Source organism: Hippopotamus amphibius, chromosome 11 (assembly GCF_030028045.1).
Source record: "Hippopotamus amphibius kiboko isolate mHipAmp2 chromosome 11, mHipAmp2.hap2, whole genome shotgun sequence".
Lineage (NCBI taxonomy): Eukaryota > Metazoa > Chordata > Mammalia > Artiodactyla > Hippopotamidae > Hippopotamus > Hippopotamus amphibius.
The window spans coordinates 27056986-27074669 of NC_080196.1; the positions used below are offsets into that span (position 1 = coordinate 27056986).

The 17684-nt window shown below is 43.4% G+C and overlaps 1 protein-coding gene across 2 annotated transcripts in view; it reads right to left on the bottom strand.

Annotated features, from left to right (window-relative positions):
• Window positions 1–17684, bottom strand: part of PAQR8 (progestin and adipoQ receptor family member 8) — a 36771-nt gene that overhangs the window by 5000 nt on the left and 14087 nt on the right. The gene's annotated exons all lie outside the window — the stretch shown is intronic.

Genomic DNA, 17684 nt, shown 5'->3' on the forward strand with positions numbered 1-17684 from the left:
CAAGGTATATTCTGAGAAATCTTAAGAGTTGAACAAAATTAACACGTGGACTAAATTTAACATGAAATCTAATTGCAAAGATTGTGTGAGTGTTTCTTTTTTTTATTATGCTCTGGAAAGCAAGTAGTTTTGGACTTGCCTCCCCTGAGAACCCAAATCTGTATGCAATAAATTTCAGGCCTCAAAAATGTTTAACTTGAACTTGGAATTTTTAGATGACAGATGAGTCAGGTGAGCACAGTGATTATTTCATAAAATAGCTGCAAAATTTCATGTGAAGTTACTGAGTAAAGCCATGGATTTTTAGTATATCTACAGCTACCTTCTGCACTTCCCATTCCCCAAACTCTTTTTTTCAGAAAAGTTCAAAACCTGATTGATTCTAATGGCCCTTTTCCTTTAGATCCCTTCAGCTGAGGATACAGCCAGTGTTTCCCAGGGCACTGTACAATTTAGCAAAGAAAATGTAACCTTGCTACACACACTTCTTTTTTTTCTTTAGGAACTTGTATTGAGATACAATTTACATACAATAAACTGCATATATTTAAAGTGTACAATTTGATATTTTTTCTTATTAGTAATGTATATATGGCAATCCCAATCTCCCAATTTATTCCCCCCCAACCCCCCTTGCTTTCCCCACGTGGTGTCCATATATTTGTTCTCTACATCTGTGTCTCTATTTCTGCCTTGCAAACCGGTTCCTACGCACACTTCTTAATCAATATTGAAAGAGAAAAAATACCTCATTAGGCCAAAAATGTAGGGCCATTAATGAAAATTGATAAAATGTGAAAAAAGTCCAGGGATACCTGGAGCCAAGTGCTTGGGTAGCCACTCTCTAGGTGACCTTGGGCCAGTCATAGACCTCGCCAAACTTCAGTCTCTTCATCTGTAAAATGGGGTGATCATTGTATGTATGGGATGGGTTGTTATGATGGCTAAATGCAAGAATCTAAACAATAAAGTGCTGAGCACTCTGCCTGGCCCAGCTGAGTGCTCAGTGAGTGCCAAATCCTGCTGCTATTTTATTACTGGGAGGTGAGCTCTGTGCTGGGGGTACAGAGACCAATAAGATATGCTCCCTGCCTTGGAGGAGATCAGAATCTATGGGGGAGACAGACAAACAGGGAAATCATGACGAAAATGTGGGATGAGTCCCGCATAGGACGCAAGCACTGTTCACTGTTTCTTGTGTGTGTGTGTGTGTGTGTGTGTTTTAACATTGATAAAATATATTTATTTAAGGACAATACAGGAGCCATCTATAAGTGATACATGAATAAAACAGAGAACACATATTCAAACAGTTCACATAAGAGAGATATACTTGTTACCCACAGACTGCTGGTTCTCGAGGTCACTGCAAACAACCAAAACAGAAGGTAGGAGGGAGGGGTGGCAGGCTTCTCCGAGGGACCCCTGACCTAAGTCTTAAGGAAAAGTCAGAATTCCCAAAAAACGATGGGGAAGTAGGTTGGGGTGGGGTAGACGGGGGTCGAAGATGTCCAGGCAGAGAGCACAGTCCAAGAATTGATGCCAAGATACAGCCTGCAAAGCCTGGGCACCCTAGTAGGTGGCATTTCTATGGCTGGAAGGACAACACTTGCTCCAGAGACCTAAGCTCCAACCCGCAGTCCTGTCGACATGCCTGGAACTCCAGCCTGGGCTTTGTCATCTGGGAAGCAGAGCTAATGACACAAGGACTATATGACGTAACGCCTATAAAGTGTTTAACACAGGGTTTGGTCCCAAGTCTGCAAAGCATACTATGTTGCCATTATTATGACATTGTTGGTGTGAGAGGATACCCGGTACCTCCTTCTACAGCAGCCCCTGTAACCCAGTCCTGAGACATCTGTTTAGCCAGCGCCCACTAGGGGTCCCCTACCAGGACCATCCATGAACTGTGCCCATATAGGAATTAAAGACACCAAGAGAAACTTACTAAGAATTATAGTCAGTCAGAAAGACAGAAAGAGTGGAAGCGGGAGAGAGAAAGAAAATGTCATCAGAATACCTTAATTCACTTAAAAACAAGAAAAAAAAAAAGAGAAAAGAAAGAAATGCTAAGCAGCGCTTCCGCTATCAGCCAGCAGGGGGATCTGAGAGCCTGGGGGTTAAGTTCTGCACAGAGACACCTCCAACTGACCTTGGTGGCAGCTGGTGACAGAGCACAGGGGTAAGGGAGGGGACAGGGGAGGTGGGAACGGGTCGGGTGCAGTGGCCCTGGGATCACTGCAGAGCTGGGCCTGGGACAAAGGATGGCGTTTCCACTTGTCCTGTTGCTGGTGGCTGAGAAGCTATGATCTGGGGGAGTGGTGCTCACCGGAGCCCCGGGGAGCTAAAGGGCTCTATTCCTTACACACAGGAGGAAGCCAGTGGAGTGGGCGGTGTGGCATTAGCGAAATGAGTTTAGGTTTGATGTTGTAGGAGGAAGATGGGAGGTTTCTCATCCCTGGAGGTTTCGCTTGTTCAACCCTTATGTCACCTGAGCTCCGGGGACTCATGCTGTGGACCAGTGCCTCCTCTCCTGGCTTAAGTGACACTGCCCTCTGTGGTCCTGCCTCTGCTTTCTTCTCCCATCACCCTGTCAACTGTGGCATCTGTCCCCAGGGTTCCACCACCTGCCCCGTTTTCTGTATCTGGTACCTCTCACACAGGCACTTCTCCCACGCCCTTGGCTTCAGCCAGCACCTCTATCAGATGATCCCCAGGTACATACCTCCAGCCAGATCTTTCCTGAGTTTGGATTCAAATATCCAGTGACTCCGGTTTTATCCAGCTGAATATCCCATGGGCACTTCAAATTCCACCTCTACAGCCTCCTCCTTCAGCCCGGACTTGACCAGTCCCTATATCTAATCAGTCATGGAGGCCTGTTGATTTTATCTCAGTGTTTCTGGAATCCGCTTGTCCTTTCCATTTCTACTGCCCTCCTTTGATTCGGGCCTTCAAGATGAACTTGTGTTGATGAGGAAAACAGCAGTCTCATAACTGACCGCTCTTCCTCAAGGGATGGTTCCCCCGCCTCACATCCCCAAAGCCTCCGTCTAGTCTCCAAACCACTTCAGGGTGATAGTTTAAAAGCGGAGACTGGGACTTCTCTGATGGTCCAGTGGTAAAGAATCTGCCTTCCAACGCAGGGGACGTGGATTTGATCCCTTGGTGGGGAACTAAGATCCCACCCACATGCTGCGGGACAACTAAGCCTGACTGCCGCAACTACTGAGCTCGTGCGCCTCAACTAGAGAGTCCGCATGCCCCAAACTATAGAGCCCACGTGCTCTGGGACCCACATGCCACAACTACGGAGTCCATGTGCCCTGGAGCCTGCGTGCCACAACTAGAGAAGAGAAAACCCGCGTGCCACAACTAGAGAAGAGAAAACCCACATGCCACAACTAGAGAGAAGCCCGCATGCTGTAATGAAAGATCCCGCGTGCCTCAACGAAGATCCCGTGTGCCGCAACTAGGACCCGACACAGCCAACAACAACAACAACAACCACAAAAGTGGAGACTGATCACTACTCCCCTCCTCAAAATCCCCCAAGAGCTCACCATTTTTTACAATACTCAAATTTGAATGTGCAAATAGGCCCTTCTGTAGACCTCCTTCCCTGTTCTTATTCTAGCCTCCTTTCCCAGAACTCATACCCAAGGCCACTTTGATGGCCTGGATCATAACACTGGTAGTTTTTCAAAGGTGCAACACTATCTCCCACATATGCTTCTGCACACAAGGGTGGCCGTAGCAACCCCAGCTCATCAACACTCTGCCCAGGAGCCAGCACTGCCTGTGGGCTTTCCTGACCCCAGGGCCAGAGGAGGGCTCCCAGCTGCCACCTAGCCTGGCCTTGCCTGCCCATCACACTTCTCTCCCGGAGCCCTGATCCTTGGTGATGCACTCACTTCCCACCTGCAGCCCAAGCTCTGTTAAGGGCAGGGACCATGGGGTGTGCAAGTTCCCATGTCCAAAATGGTTTGCTGCATATAAAATAATCATACACCTAATCATGATTTACTGAATAGTTCTTTAGGCCCAGATGTACGGCACCCATTTCCTTCTGTTCCACAGGGTTGAGAGAGAAAAAAGAAATAGTGGTTTGCGAGTCAGGAAGTCTGGCTGTTTGCTCTATACAATGAGCTATGTGGCCATGCCCAAGACATTCAACTACTTGGGGTCATTTTCCTCATAAATAAGGGTGGGTAGGAGATGATTTCCTGTCTCTGTATCTCTCAGGAAAAAAAAGACAGTCCACAATGATAAAATGGGCAGCAGCTGAATGGTGCTTTGAAAAGACAAAGCATGCACATTAAAGTACCAGCAATATCTGAACTAAAGAACACATGGGATTAGAATTTAGTAATATATATATATATATTTTCTACTTTATAATTGATTTTAATGAAATCTTTTTTTTAAAGTTAATTAATTAATTAATTTGGTTGATCGGGTCTTAATTGTGGTGCGGGCTCAGGGCTTAGTTGCCTTGCGGTATTTGGGATCTTAGTTCCCAGACCAGGGGTTGACTCTGAGTCCCCTGCATTGGAAGGCGGATTCTTAACCACTGGACCACCAGGGAAGTCCGCAATCTTTTTTTAAAAATAAACTTATTTATTTATTTCCTTATTTATTGGCTGTGTTGGGTCTTTGTTGCTGTGCAAGGGGTTCTGCTAGTTGTTGCGAGTGGGGGCTACTCTTCATTGCGGTGCGCAGGCTTCTCAGTGCGGTAGCTTCTCTTGTTGCAGAGCATGGGCTCTAGGGGCACGGGCTTCAGTAGTTGTGGCACGTGGGCTCAATAGTTGTGGCTCTCAGGCTCCAGAGCACAGGCTCAGTCGTTGTGGCACACAGGCATAGTTGCTCTGCGGCATGTGGGATTTTCCCGGCCCAGGGATTGAACCAGTGTCCCCTGCAGTGGCAGGTGGGTTCTTAACCACTGTGCTACCAGGGAAGCCCCAAGTCCACAATCTTTGAAAACTGAAAAGGAATTTAATATTTTTGGTTACATTTCTGGGATTCTTCAAAATACCTCCCCCCGACTGCTTTATTAAGAGCTTTAATTAGATTTAGACCATAACGGGATTGGAATTAAAAGTTCTATTTCTTGAGTACAATATCTGCACCATGAATTCAGTTAATGTTTATAAGAAAGTGTTATAAAATGTTACATCATGCTTTGGACTATTTAAGGGTCCAATCTTAAAGTTTTATCTGAAGTACTCCTTTAAAACTATTAATAATGCTAATAGTTTTACACCTAGAGTATGCCATCTAAAACAATTAAAAGCTCAATGTTTGTGAAACAGACAGTTTGGTACTGATGATACTTTATCTGGAGGCCAGATAGAGGACTCTAGAGCGATGATGTTCCCCGATCTATTACCAGGGCCCTATGGGAACTGACCACAAACTTAGAATAGCTGATTCCTGGGAGAAGCCCTGGATGAGGAATTAGTAGTTCCAGCTCTACCACTGACTATTTTAGGCAAATCACTCAACTTCTCTATGCTTGTGTCTTTGTCCATAAAAAAGGGGGTATAACCTCTACAAGTTCTAATGCTCCGAGAGTCTGTAATGCATCCGGACTGTTTTGCTCTGTGCTGAAGATCCAGCAGTGTACTGAAGTCACCAACAAACAGATCCTGTGACATCACCTCGTGTCACTGTAGGGGAGGGGGCCTCACACAGATGGCAGGAAGGTGGCCTGCTGGTTGTTGGACAGAGAACAAAAGAGCAATTTCCATCAAAGAGGGCTGAAGAAATGCCTCCGGAGTCCACAGAAGCCCAGCCTCCCACAACGCTGCAGAACCATAAATGGCCGAGAAGGAACAGCAGCCAAAGGGCCAGCTTGGCGCCCATTTATAAGGCCTGGAACCCTGCTGTGAGCAGCCTTTGGGCTGATCAGAGACAGAGGTGGACTTGCAACAGCCTCACGCAACCCCCGGACCTCTGCAGTCATCCATAAAGTGAGAGGCTGCTGGGCCCACACTCATCTTTGCAGCCACATCTGCCAAGTATCATACCACTGTTTATAAAGTCATATTTCAAAAAGCGGCAGTACCAGCAGAATCCTATCATTAGTAGAGACAGTTTTAACACGGATTCAGATTCAACAACCGTTAACGCATATTCACTCCATATTTAAGAAAATCTAAAAAAAAAAAATAGCATTTCGACATTCAAAAATGGGAGATCTGACTTAATGATGATAAATCTACACAATAGAACACGATGCACTCATTAAAATAATTATGTAGATATGTTACACTTATTGCTACAGAGAGATGCATGTGACATAAACGTGTGCTCCATCGTTTCTCCCTGTAGTCTCCCCGGCGCTTAGAACAGTGACTGACCAGCATATATAGTAGATGCTCAACAAAGATTTGTTGAATAAATACATGAATGAAAGACATTATTACAAGGAAGAAGCAAAATAAAAGTATGCATCCCATTTTTGTAAAGATATACCAATGGCACAGAAAAGGTATGGAACTGCATATAATCGAAACGTTAATACAGATATTGCTAAGTGGTGGGATAGCAGGGGAATTTCACTTTTCTTCTGGAGTTGATACTATCGTTATAGCACCTTTGCCAATGGATATTTACTACTTTTGTAACTGGAAAAATGAAGTTATTGCTATTCTATAAATAGGAATATTTGACATAAATATGTGAAAACTGGTGAAACATGATTAATTAATGCAATGGATATTAAGACATCTTCCCCCCCTCAAAACACCCTGCATTATAAAGAAATACTTATTTGTCTTATTCTGTGGGTTTTGAGCTCAACTACTTAGCTTATCATGCTAGTAAATTTATTCTCCAGAGTGTCAGCTGAAGAAAAGCACACAACCCAAAAGTTGTGAATTCTGTTTAATTCGGGGACCTTACTGAGGACTCTAGCCTGGGAGACAGCCTCTCAGATACTCTGAGGATCCGCTCCAAAGAGGTAAGGGAGGAGCCAGGGTATATAGCTTTTGTTGGGGAAAAACAAACAAACAAACAAAAAACAAGGAACATCGAAAGATCACTGTTTGGTGTACAAACGTCATGGTGGGATCCCCATCAACCTTGCCCTGTGTGGCTTGTGAAGAAGATTCCTTCCATCTAGCAACCACTGTCTCCTGTAAGTGCTGGGAGTAAATAAATCTTGTTTTATTAAACTCTAAAAAAGAAAAAAGATCACTGCTAATCACAAAACACAGACATCCCAAGTTAATGATTTTAGTGCTTTTCCGTGTATGGGAAGATGCAAGTCTGGGCTTACTGAAATTATACCTTTGATATGCATCTTAACTATCTAAGGTCAGTATCCTGTTTTTCTCCACCCTGAATTCTCCTCAGGGCTCACCGTAGGGGCAGCTGCAGTGGATGAGGGCTTGACAGTGGACAAGATTCACTGTTTACTGGAATGGCAGGCAACATTTTTTGTCCGCAGGAGTAACCTAGCTATACTTGCCATGATGTAAGCTCATAGTCATGGGGGATGGGGGGTTAAAGGTGAAAAAAAATGTGTAACATCTGCTGGTAAGGCAGCAATCATGTTCTCTTAGCTTGGGAAAGCCAGTATATACAATATTGTCAAAAGAATTTTCCTGTAGCACACAAACCCAAGTGGAGTTAATAAGGGGGTCAATCCCTGACCTCACGAGCACCTGGCATGGCTGAGCCCTGCCTACAAAAAAAGGCAAGGTACACCTGTGTGCCAGTGTGCCAGGAACACATGTCACTGGGCTCAGTGACCCCCTCCACCTCTGAATCTTTTCCTCTGTGGCTCCCCCTAATATGAACAGGAGAAAGAAAAGACAGCCTTAATTTGCTGCTCTGTTCTAGGGATTTTTCTCTTTCTCCAGCTGGAACTCTCAGCTGGGATTCCTTGTATTTTCTTTATTGTTACTTCCCATCCTTCCCACATCTCAGTTCATCTCCTCACTTGAGCAGATACTATTTTCAAAATGCATCAGTACAGATCCAGAAAGCACCTTCCACATGCACTGAGTAGCATCTACGTTTAATTGCAGCAGGAGAATTTGGAAGAGCTGGGAACAGTTTAGAACGCCTTGAGCAGTCTAAGGTCAACGGCCAGGTTGGCTGGGCGTGATGCTCCTTTTCCTTCAGAGACTGCTTGTTTGGGTAAAGGTAAACTCTGCTGTCTGAACCGCCTGTTAATTAAAGCCTGGGGAAAGGGAGCCTCCCAGGACTTTCCACAAGAGTGTAACCACTGGCTTCATTCGGCGTGGTCTGGCTTCAGCTCTGCAGCCTCTCGCCTGCAGGAAGCTTCATCACCCGTCCTCGAACCTGCTGGGACCCGGGCCAGGCCAGGTGAACCCCGAAGAGAGCTGCAGGTTGCTACTGGCAGGAAATCAATCCTGGAAATGTACTTTCCATAGCAGAAGGATCTGATAACAAAGGAAGGCCAGATTTGCACGCTGTGTAAGGAGTTTTTCAGTGTTTCCTAGCAATTCAACGTTAACCCTTTTGCACCTAATGCCGTACACTCTCCTGGTGGTCCCAAGACCTCAGCTTTTTATTTGCTACCAAGAGTCAAGCAAGTCACTTCATTCTCAGTTTCTCTTTAGACATCCTCAAGGTCTTAGTTCAATTCCACATTGACCATGAAGTTTTCTCCAGGCCATCTTGATTTCTTTCCTCCTGGAACACTTACCTACCTACCTAACCAACACGTTTTGGTTAGCAGAATGTCTGGACTTGCATGCTATTTCTCTGCTGTGTGTGCAAAGAGCCCAGTTACTGGGTTGCAAGTTCCTTGAGACAGAAACAAGGACTTACCCTTCCTTTATTCCTCCCATCAGCAATCATCAGAGGAAAGGAGGCCCAGAATGCGTCAATGGATGATTGTCCAAAAACAAAGTGAAAGAAGACTATCCTTTGGCCCTCTTTGCTTCTAAAGGTAAAACCGGTGAGATTTTTAGATAAGGAACATGTAAGGAATTTTTCAACAGGAAACAACATCTGACTTGGACATTGTTTATCTGGGTGTAGCTCATCCACTTGGGAGGTATCCCTAACAATATTTAAATTGTTCACCGGATTTCCAATCACTAGATGGCTTTTGGTCTATTTCCTCCTATCATTGGTACTTTTGTGCCCAAGAATGCTTAGGCAAAGATGAAGGGAAGGGAGGCCAGGCAGAAGAAAAATGAAGTAAAAGAACTTTGGAGCAGGAGTTCGGAGACCTAGTTTTTTATTCTTGTTGCATAGAAAAAGCAGAACAGACTGTCCTGGTTCCCTGAACAAGCCACACACTTTGCATCGCCAAGTACCCCTCTACGCCTGGCAATTCCTGCTTCTCTCTCAAAGCCAGGCTCAGATATAACCTCCTCTGTGAAGTTTAGCAACAGATCCAAGCAGAATTAATCACGTCCTGTTATATCCCCTTAGCCTTATGCTGTAATTGGTTGTACATGTGCCTTCTTTACATTAAATTGTGAAATTCATTGAGTTGCACAAGGAAGTCACTCAAGATATTAAAAAACAATCTTAGTTTGTGTTACTTAATTGTGAGAATAACTGAAGCATAGAGATTTTTTGTTTCCACTGTTATCTTTTTTATGCATATAATTTTAAAAAAAATTTTATTGAAGTATAGTTGATTTACAATGTTGCGTTAGTTTCAGGTGTACAGCAAAGTGATTCAGTTATACATATACATATGTATATTCTTTTTCAGACTTTTTTCCATTACAGATTATTACAAGGTATTATAGTTCCCTGTACTATACAGGAGGTCCTTGTTGGTTATCTATTTTTTATACAGTAATGTGTATATGTTAATCCCAAACTCTTAATTTATCCCTCCCCACCCCGAGGCACAGAGAATTGGAGTGACCTATTCACAGCTCTCAATGGAATCAGCCCTAAGGTATGGGCACTGCTTCGGACTTTTGTGTCCCAAGAGCCCAGCCACCTAGGTCTTTGAAAAAGAAAGCCCAGCAAACACGAATGGAATAGAAAAAGTTGGATAAGATGTGGGTGCCCGTCTGCCTGTGAGCTGAGGGCAGACTAGGAATCCTGGCTCCCTCTGGGACATCTGGCTTGTTGTCCAGAGGACCCTCCCAGGACATTCCAGGAGGCTCTCCTTAAGAGAATCCCTCTCCACTATGGCCTTTTCTACAATTTGAAGTAGAAACTCATATCAGTAGCTGATCTGGTTAAAAATCCTTAGTTATTCCACAGACGAGTTTCCCTGGAAAAGTTGATTATTCAGTTCAGACCAACAGCTGTGAACCGTCGTCTTCATCTCCATCATATTACAACCACCTGTCCGCCCGGCCTGCAACTTCTACAAGGCGGTGGTGGTTTCTCATTCAGGGTTACTAGAGCTCCAGGATCTCAGACCCGGCATTCCTCCTTCCTGATCACAACACTCCTGATTTCCACCTGGACTTTTTCCTCACACAAACTTACACGTTCCAGGCTCCTCATAACCTCCAGCCCTTCTGTCTTACTTCACCTGCCTCACTTGGCCCCACTGCCATCCCCACATGCCAGCCACTTCGCGTCTACCCTGGAGCACTCCACGCCTGCCACCCAGCCCCACCCTGATGACATCTAATTTCTCTGTTTCCCTCACAAGTACTGTGTACTGCTATAAAAAAGCATCAAATATTATGAGGCCATGTTGAATTCATGCCTTTTAACCTCAACAAGAACTTCACTATATCCATCTGGAGATCCCATCAGCACCTTTAGCTTTGTGCGTTTAAAACCAAACCTCTGCTGGGACTTCTCTGGTGGTCCAGGGGTTAATATGCTGCACTTCCACTGCAGGGGTCATGGGTTCCGTCCCTGGTCAGGGAACTAAGATCCCACATGCCGAGCGGCGGCCAGCGTGGCCAAAATAAATAAATAAAAAGCAAACCTTGGCTGTGCCTAGTTCTGTTACCAGTGTGACCAATCTCCTAGTTACCAAGCCTTGAAATCAAAGTGAAATTTCTCCTTTTCCTCTTTCCCTCACATTCCAGTCATTAAACCCCCCCACCCCCACCCCCTTTTCTAAAAATTGCAGTATATTCCTTCTCTCACTCCTCTGTAGGCTGGTACACTGCCCCAGCTAGACCACGGTGATAACCTCCTAAAGGACCTTGCATCCTCCAATCTCTGGCCGCAGTTCCATCTCATTTGACTTGGCTGAAGTGCAGCTCTAATGGGGATAATGCCCCAAAGCCGCCAGCAGCCCTCTCCTCTCTGCCAAGTAAAGCTCAAGTATCTGAGGCTTCCAGTCAAAGTCTTCCCTGCCCTGACCCGCATCTTCAACATTATCCGCTATTGATTTCATGCAGAATGAAACAGAGTGAAGAGAACAGAACATGTCAGGGTGCACCTCACACACTAAGGATAAGTACTGTCATGAAACTCCTGATTCCTAATAGAAAATAGATCTCTTACTAAGGGTCATGTTAAAGTTTGAAAACCACTGATCTTTATACCATTTGCTATTTCTAAACGTGTCCTGTGACTTTCTCTTTCATTTTGAAATTACAAAATACTTCAAGTATACAGAAAAGTGTAAAGGATGATACGACAAACGATTGCCTGTCAAATCTTGTCATATTTACTTCAGACTTTAAAATATATACGCATGATGCAGAGAAAACTCTAATTCGAAAAGATAGTGTACCCCAGTGCTCGTAGCAGCACTATTTGCAACAGCCAAGACATGCAAACAACCTAAATGCCCATCAACAGATGAATAGATGAAGAAGATGAAGTATATATACAATGGAATGCTACTCAGCCATAAAAAAGAATGAAATAATGCCATTTGCAGCAACAGGGATGGACCTAGAGATTATCATACTAAGTGAAGTAAGCCAGAAAGACAAATATATACCATATGATATTATATGTGGAATCTAAAATATGATACAAATGAACTTATTCACAAAACAGAAACAGACTCCCAGACACAGAAACAAATGTATGGTTATCAAAGGGAAAAAGGGGTGGGGGAGGGATAAATTAGGAGTTTGGGATTAGCAGATATGAACTACTATATATATAAAATAGATAAACAACAAGATCTTACCGTATAGCACAGGGAACTATATTCAATATCCTATAATAAACCATAATGGAAAAGAATACGAAAAAGAATAGATATATATATATCTGAATCACTTTGCTGTACACCAGAAATTAACACAACATTGTAAATCAAATGTACTTCAATTTTAAAAAATATATGCATGTATATAAATATATGTATATATGTGTTTGTTTATATACATATGACTGTGTACGCATGTACGTATGTGTCATCTATGTCTATAAAGCAGGTAACTGAGACACAGCCTCCTGTAATCACTCATTCCTTCCCTCCCTCCCTAGCAGCAGCCACTATACATTGAATTTGGTTTTTCATTCCCACTAATGTTTTCATATGAAAACATGAGATTACAAAATTATATAACTACATGTAACGATATAATAAAAAAATCATAAAATGAAAAGTTCATAAAACTATATATATTGTTTTGGATATTTTTAACATTTATATAAAATTTGCACCTAACCTTCTGCAGCCTTTCTTTCATTTAACGTTTTGTTTTTTCCATATTAATTGCTACATGATTCTCTAACTGATTCATTTTTCCCTGCTGAATGTTTTCCAAATACCTCAATTTATTTGTCCCTCCTCCTATGGATGGACATGCAGGTTGTTTCCTGTATTTGCTATGACAAACAAGGCTGCAGTGTGGTCCTCTTGGCTGTGTGTCTAGAAGGGGATTCCTCTTCAGGTCTTGGGCCAGGCTGTTTTACCTGGAAGGGCCTCCTCCCTATCTCTACCTTGGAAAACCTCACCCATTCCTGAAGACAGCTCTCAGAGGGTGATTCCTCCACACCTGTCAATCCACCCAAAGCAATATCCCTTCTCCTACAACCTGCAGTTTATGTCACAAAATGATGTCATCACATATCACTTTGTCCTGTGGTTGTCTGGGTATTTCTCCTATATCCCTAGCAGGCCTCATATGTAAGCACTGTCTCACGTGGCGTTAAATCTGCCCCCCCACCCCAACTTAGAGCCTGGCACGTAGATTTGCCCAGAGTGGACCCTCAATGAATGAATGTGGAATCCACTGAGCTTTCCTTCCTTCTTTTGCTAAGTACTGCTATCACCACGGAATGAGTAATGTCTAATGACAACAGCATATACCTAAAGGGTGCTACCTTCCCATGAATTATCATTTCACCAAGAGGGCAAAGAGAAGCCTGTCTCTACCATCTACACTCTCTGTTGGGAGAAACTGGATGCACAGGGGGACATGCTCACCTTGATAGCCACCTGGGGCCAAATGCCTGTAGGCAGCTGCTTGTGCATAAAGGTCAAGGAAAATATTCTTCCTCCACTTTTCAAAGCTGCCAAGATACTACATTTGTGCCAAAAATTTTATAAGAATTTTGTTCAGGGAGTTCCCTAGTGGCCAAGTGGTTAGGATTCTGGGCTTTCACTGTCGTGACCTGGGTTCAATCCCTGGTCGGGGAACTGAGATCCTGCAAGCCGGGCATGCAGTGCCAAAAAAAAATTTTGTTTGGAAGTAAAAGCAATCATTGGGCAGATAAGAGTGTTACCAACACACGGTGGGGGTGGGGGCAGGGCGCAAATTTTGAGCTTGGTGCTGTGCTTTTTCAGTCAATCAATGCTCACTGCCATCAGTGTAGACAGGACTTTATAGAGGAAGTCTGTTCCTCCTCCCTTCAACTCGCCCCTGAGGCCTTCACAATGATTGTGCGACTTTAGTCTGGGGAGAGAGTCGCCAACAGCATGTGTGTTTTCAGTGGCTGCTGGTGTGGCTTCAGAATCCTCGCCCAGGGCCAGGATGCTGAAGGGGCAAAGGTGCCTGACACCTACAGATGTTCATCTCTCTTCCAAGTTCCGTGCCATGGAGGTGGGGGCACGGTGACAGATTTCTTCCTGATTCCAAAGTAGACTTTATGCTCACTGTATTCTTTTTGCTTAGACATGGAAAACGTTAAAAAAATGAGATGCAAAAAAATCAATTCAAGAATCCAATGCTGCAAACCTCTTTCAGTTTTTTTCATGAGTACAAAGTAGTGGCTTAAATGATGGCAAGTTGATACCTGTTTATACCAGTCTCATAAATTGGTAATATAACATGTCCAGCTCACAGGATTTTCATAAGCAGCTCGCCATTCCATGCCATATGGCCTACCAGATAGAGAAAAACAGAAGTAAGTACTCTTGAGCTGCCCTGCCTAGTTTTGGGCTGGCAGAAAGATCAGCTGAAGTCCTGAAAATCCTAGTCTTACGAAGTTTAAAACATGTATTGGAAATGGACTACACAACAACATGCAAACTTAGGTGTAACTGAAAAATCAAACTCCTGACTGTTGTTTCTAGGTTATGGAGTTTGACTGTAGAAAGGGCCAAGTATAAGAACAACCTTTCTCTTTACTGTAACATAACCTCAAGTCTCAGATGACATCTGATTATCATCTGGGCAAAGTGCTACCCGAGTGCCTGGATTGTTTTTCCAATTGACTTGAAATGCCCATGTCCACAGTTTCTGCGTCAGCTCTCTGCCCCTCGTGAACCTTACAGATACACACCATGTGATCATTGCCTGGGCCTCAGCACACACCATCTGTGGGCCCTGGATGATTTAGGCACCGATTGTAACAGCAGCAGAGAGGCGGACAACTCCTTCCAGGCTTTGCTGAAATCTTGCCTTCTCAAGGGGGTGCTGACAAAAAAATGTTGCCTGCCATTCCCGTAAACAACGAATGTTGCCCGCCATCGAGCCATCAGCCACGGCAGCCACCCCTACCGTGAGCCCTGAGGGGAATTCAGGGCGGAGAAAAACAGGAGACTGTCCCCACATAGTTAAGAAGCACACCTAAGGAATAATTTCAATAAGCCCAGAGTCTTGTATCTTCCCATACAGAGAAAAGTACTAAAATCGCTAAGTTGAGATGTCTGGTTTTTATGACTAGCAGTTATCTTTTGATGTTAGACTACATGTTCTGTTTTCTTCTGTTTTCAGCAGAAGCTCCTATATATCCTAGTTCCAGGGAATTCCCCTTGGGACCTTTTGAAAGTGTTTGCTGAGTGTCTCCTATGTGCCGTTATTATGTTCAATATTACTGGGATGGAGATTCTGAAGCACCTGGAATTTAGTTTGTTTTGGACAGCTCACAAGAAATCTGTATGAAAACCAAGGAGAGAAACCGTACTACACAGAAAACTTAGTCATTACCTGGAATGGGGCATACTCAATGCCTACATGGTATCTCTGAGCAGCTGTAACAAAGACACCTCAAAATGGACACAGCCAGCAAAGAGAACTGAGCTTCCTTCACTAAACCTATTTCGGTCCCACGTTCCTTGTTCCTGTTCAGTAAACAGCTTCACCCAGGTACTCAAGCCAGAAACCAGAGATATATTTTTCCCTCATCTTAACCTGGTACTCCTCTTTATCCAATAATAATTATTATAATAACTCATGTATAAGGAGCACTTATTCTATGCTGGGCACTGTTCCAAATTCTTTGCATGTTATTAACTCACAATCATTCCTTACAAGTCTGTGAAATAGGATTTATTCTTTCTAGCCATTGTACAGATGAGGAAAGAGGTTAAGTGTCTTGCCCAAGGTCACCCAGCCAGGAAGTAGAGGAGCCAGAACCCGGAACCAGGTAGGCTCACTCCAGAGGCCATGCCCTGAACATCTACACTATTCAGGAAATGCTGTTTCAACCTCATTTATTGGGACATCATTCTAAAACGCATTAGTTCACTTACCTAAATGTGATAATTTTGATAATTCAGAACTGCCCAGGTCCTGCATCTCCTTCTGGATGTCAGTGGTCATGGTGCAGCTTGGATAATGGAGGTACCAGTGGTCAAGGAGACTGGACGGTGTCTGTGGTGAACCCAGGGCTTTACTATCGGGAAGTTGTTTTTCAATAAAAGTTCTAACATGACTTTATTTCCCTGTGTTTTGATGTTTTTTTCTTCAACGTGGAATAAGTCAGTAAGTATTAGCTTAATTGAAGACTTTGATTAATCAAAGCTACACTGAAGTAGATACATGGTCATTAATATCAATAAGGCTCATCCATTATAAACACCATTAAGAAACAGACAACTTTTCCTTCTTTAAGGTTATATTGATCTTGGAGGCTAAGTGAACTGGAAGGCAGAAGGCCCAAATCCTACTCTCCTCAAATTAAATGAATCACATGCTTAAAAATAAACCACCATCCTTCTGGCACCAATAGCGCCATCTGTAAATTGAGAATCTAAAGGCCAACAACTTGATATTTCTGAATTAAAGCTGAAAAAAAAAAAAAAGAATGTCATTACAGGCCTAAGACAAGATGACTACAGGTCCAGAAAGTGTCACTTCCGAGTTTTAATCTTATTCAGTGTCTAATAGCCAATTATATAAGCTCACCATCAAGTCAGCATTCAAATAAGATGATTTTAAACTCCAAAGAGTGCGTTCTCAAGTCCCAGGGTGCCGGTAGAAAACAAAAGACACAGTACCAGCCAGAAGCTATTCAGGCAAGTTCCACAGATCATATGGTCTTGGAAAGAGACAAGCACTCATTGTTACGAGAAAATTCAAGGTCAGTACAGTACTTGCAGTTCCACTGCCCCAGTGCTCCCTTCCACAAAGGATCGTAGTATCTACTGAAAAGTTGCAATTATTCCCCAGCTCGATATTTCAGCCTCACAGGCCACTCCAGAGAATTCAACTGCATTGGACATTCCTGAATAACAATGACAAATGATGTTTTCTGGCTTATTTTTATATGACATCCTAAAAGATGGAGAAAGTAAAGGATAATAGCAAGCCAGGAGTGATTTCAGCTTAAGTATGATTTTTAGATAAGCATTGCTAAACACAAGTACACACTTAGGAGAGGAATTCTAAATCTAACCTGATTTTTTGAAAAATACCTTTAAAATACTTGGCAAATCTAATGCTTTCTTTGACTCATACGGTGTCCCCCCCACCCTTCCTCTGCCCTCAATATCTAGCTGAGACTTCTGAAATGGAAAAGTACCTCTGCTGGGCCTTGCTGGTAAATCAGAACATTCCAAAGTGAGCTTTTTCTTGCCAAAAGATTTTTCTTGACTTTTTCTTGTAAAAGAATGTACCGTTGAGTAAAACAAGAGAAAACTACACACATGCGCGCCAGCCTGATCTTAACCACCCAGAGAGCAGTTCAGCATCCTCCGTTAATCATCCTGGAGACAGCCAGGCCTGCAGCAGCCCTTGCAGCTTCTGACTGCCCAGCTTATCAGACGGTAACAATTTCTGGCGACTACAGACTGGCTCAAGCCATTCCTTACAGCCCAGTACATTATCTATAAGATGGTCACAAACACTTATCTTCTGTCAAAGAAGTCCTGTTGCTTCATAGGCATTATCTTCATACCCTCCAAACGTCTTCAAAAGGATGCTAGTCAGCTGAGAGTGAGTTAATTTTAACTAGGCACTAAGTTTCTCTTTCTTGCATCTCATTAAACTACACTGAATCTAAATTCAGCTTAATAGGACTGCTCTCCCAGATTAGGAACTCCTAAAGGACAGGCTTTGGGCTCCCATTTCCTTCTGTTCCCCTTGGGCATTAAACATTCCGGTTCTTCATAAAAGGGATGACTTTAATTA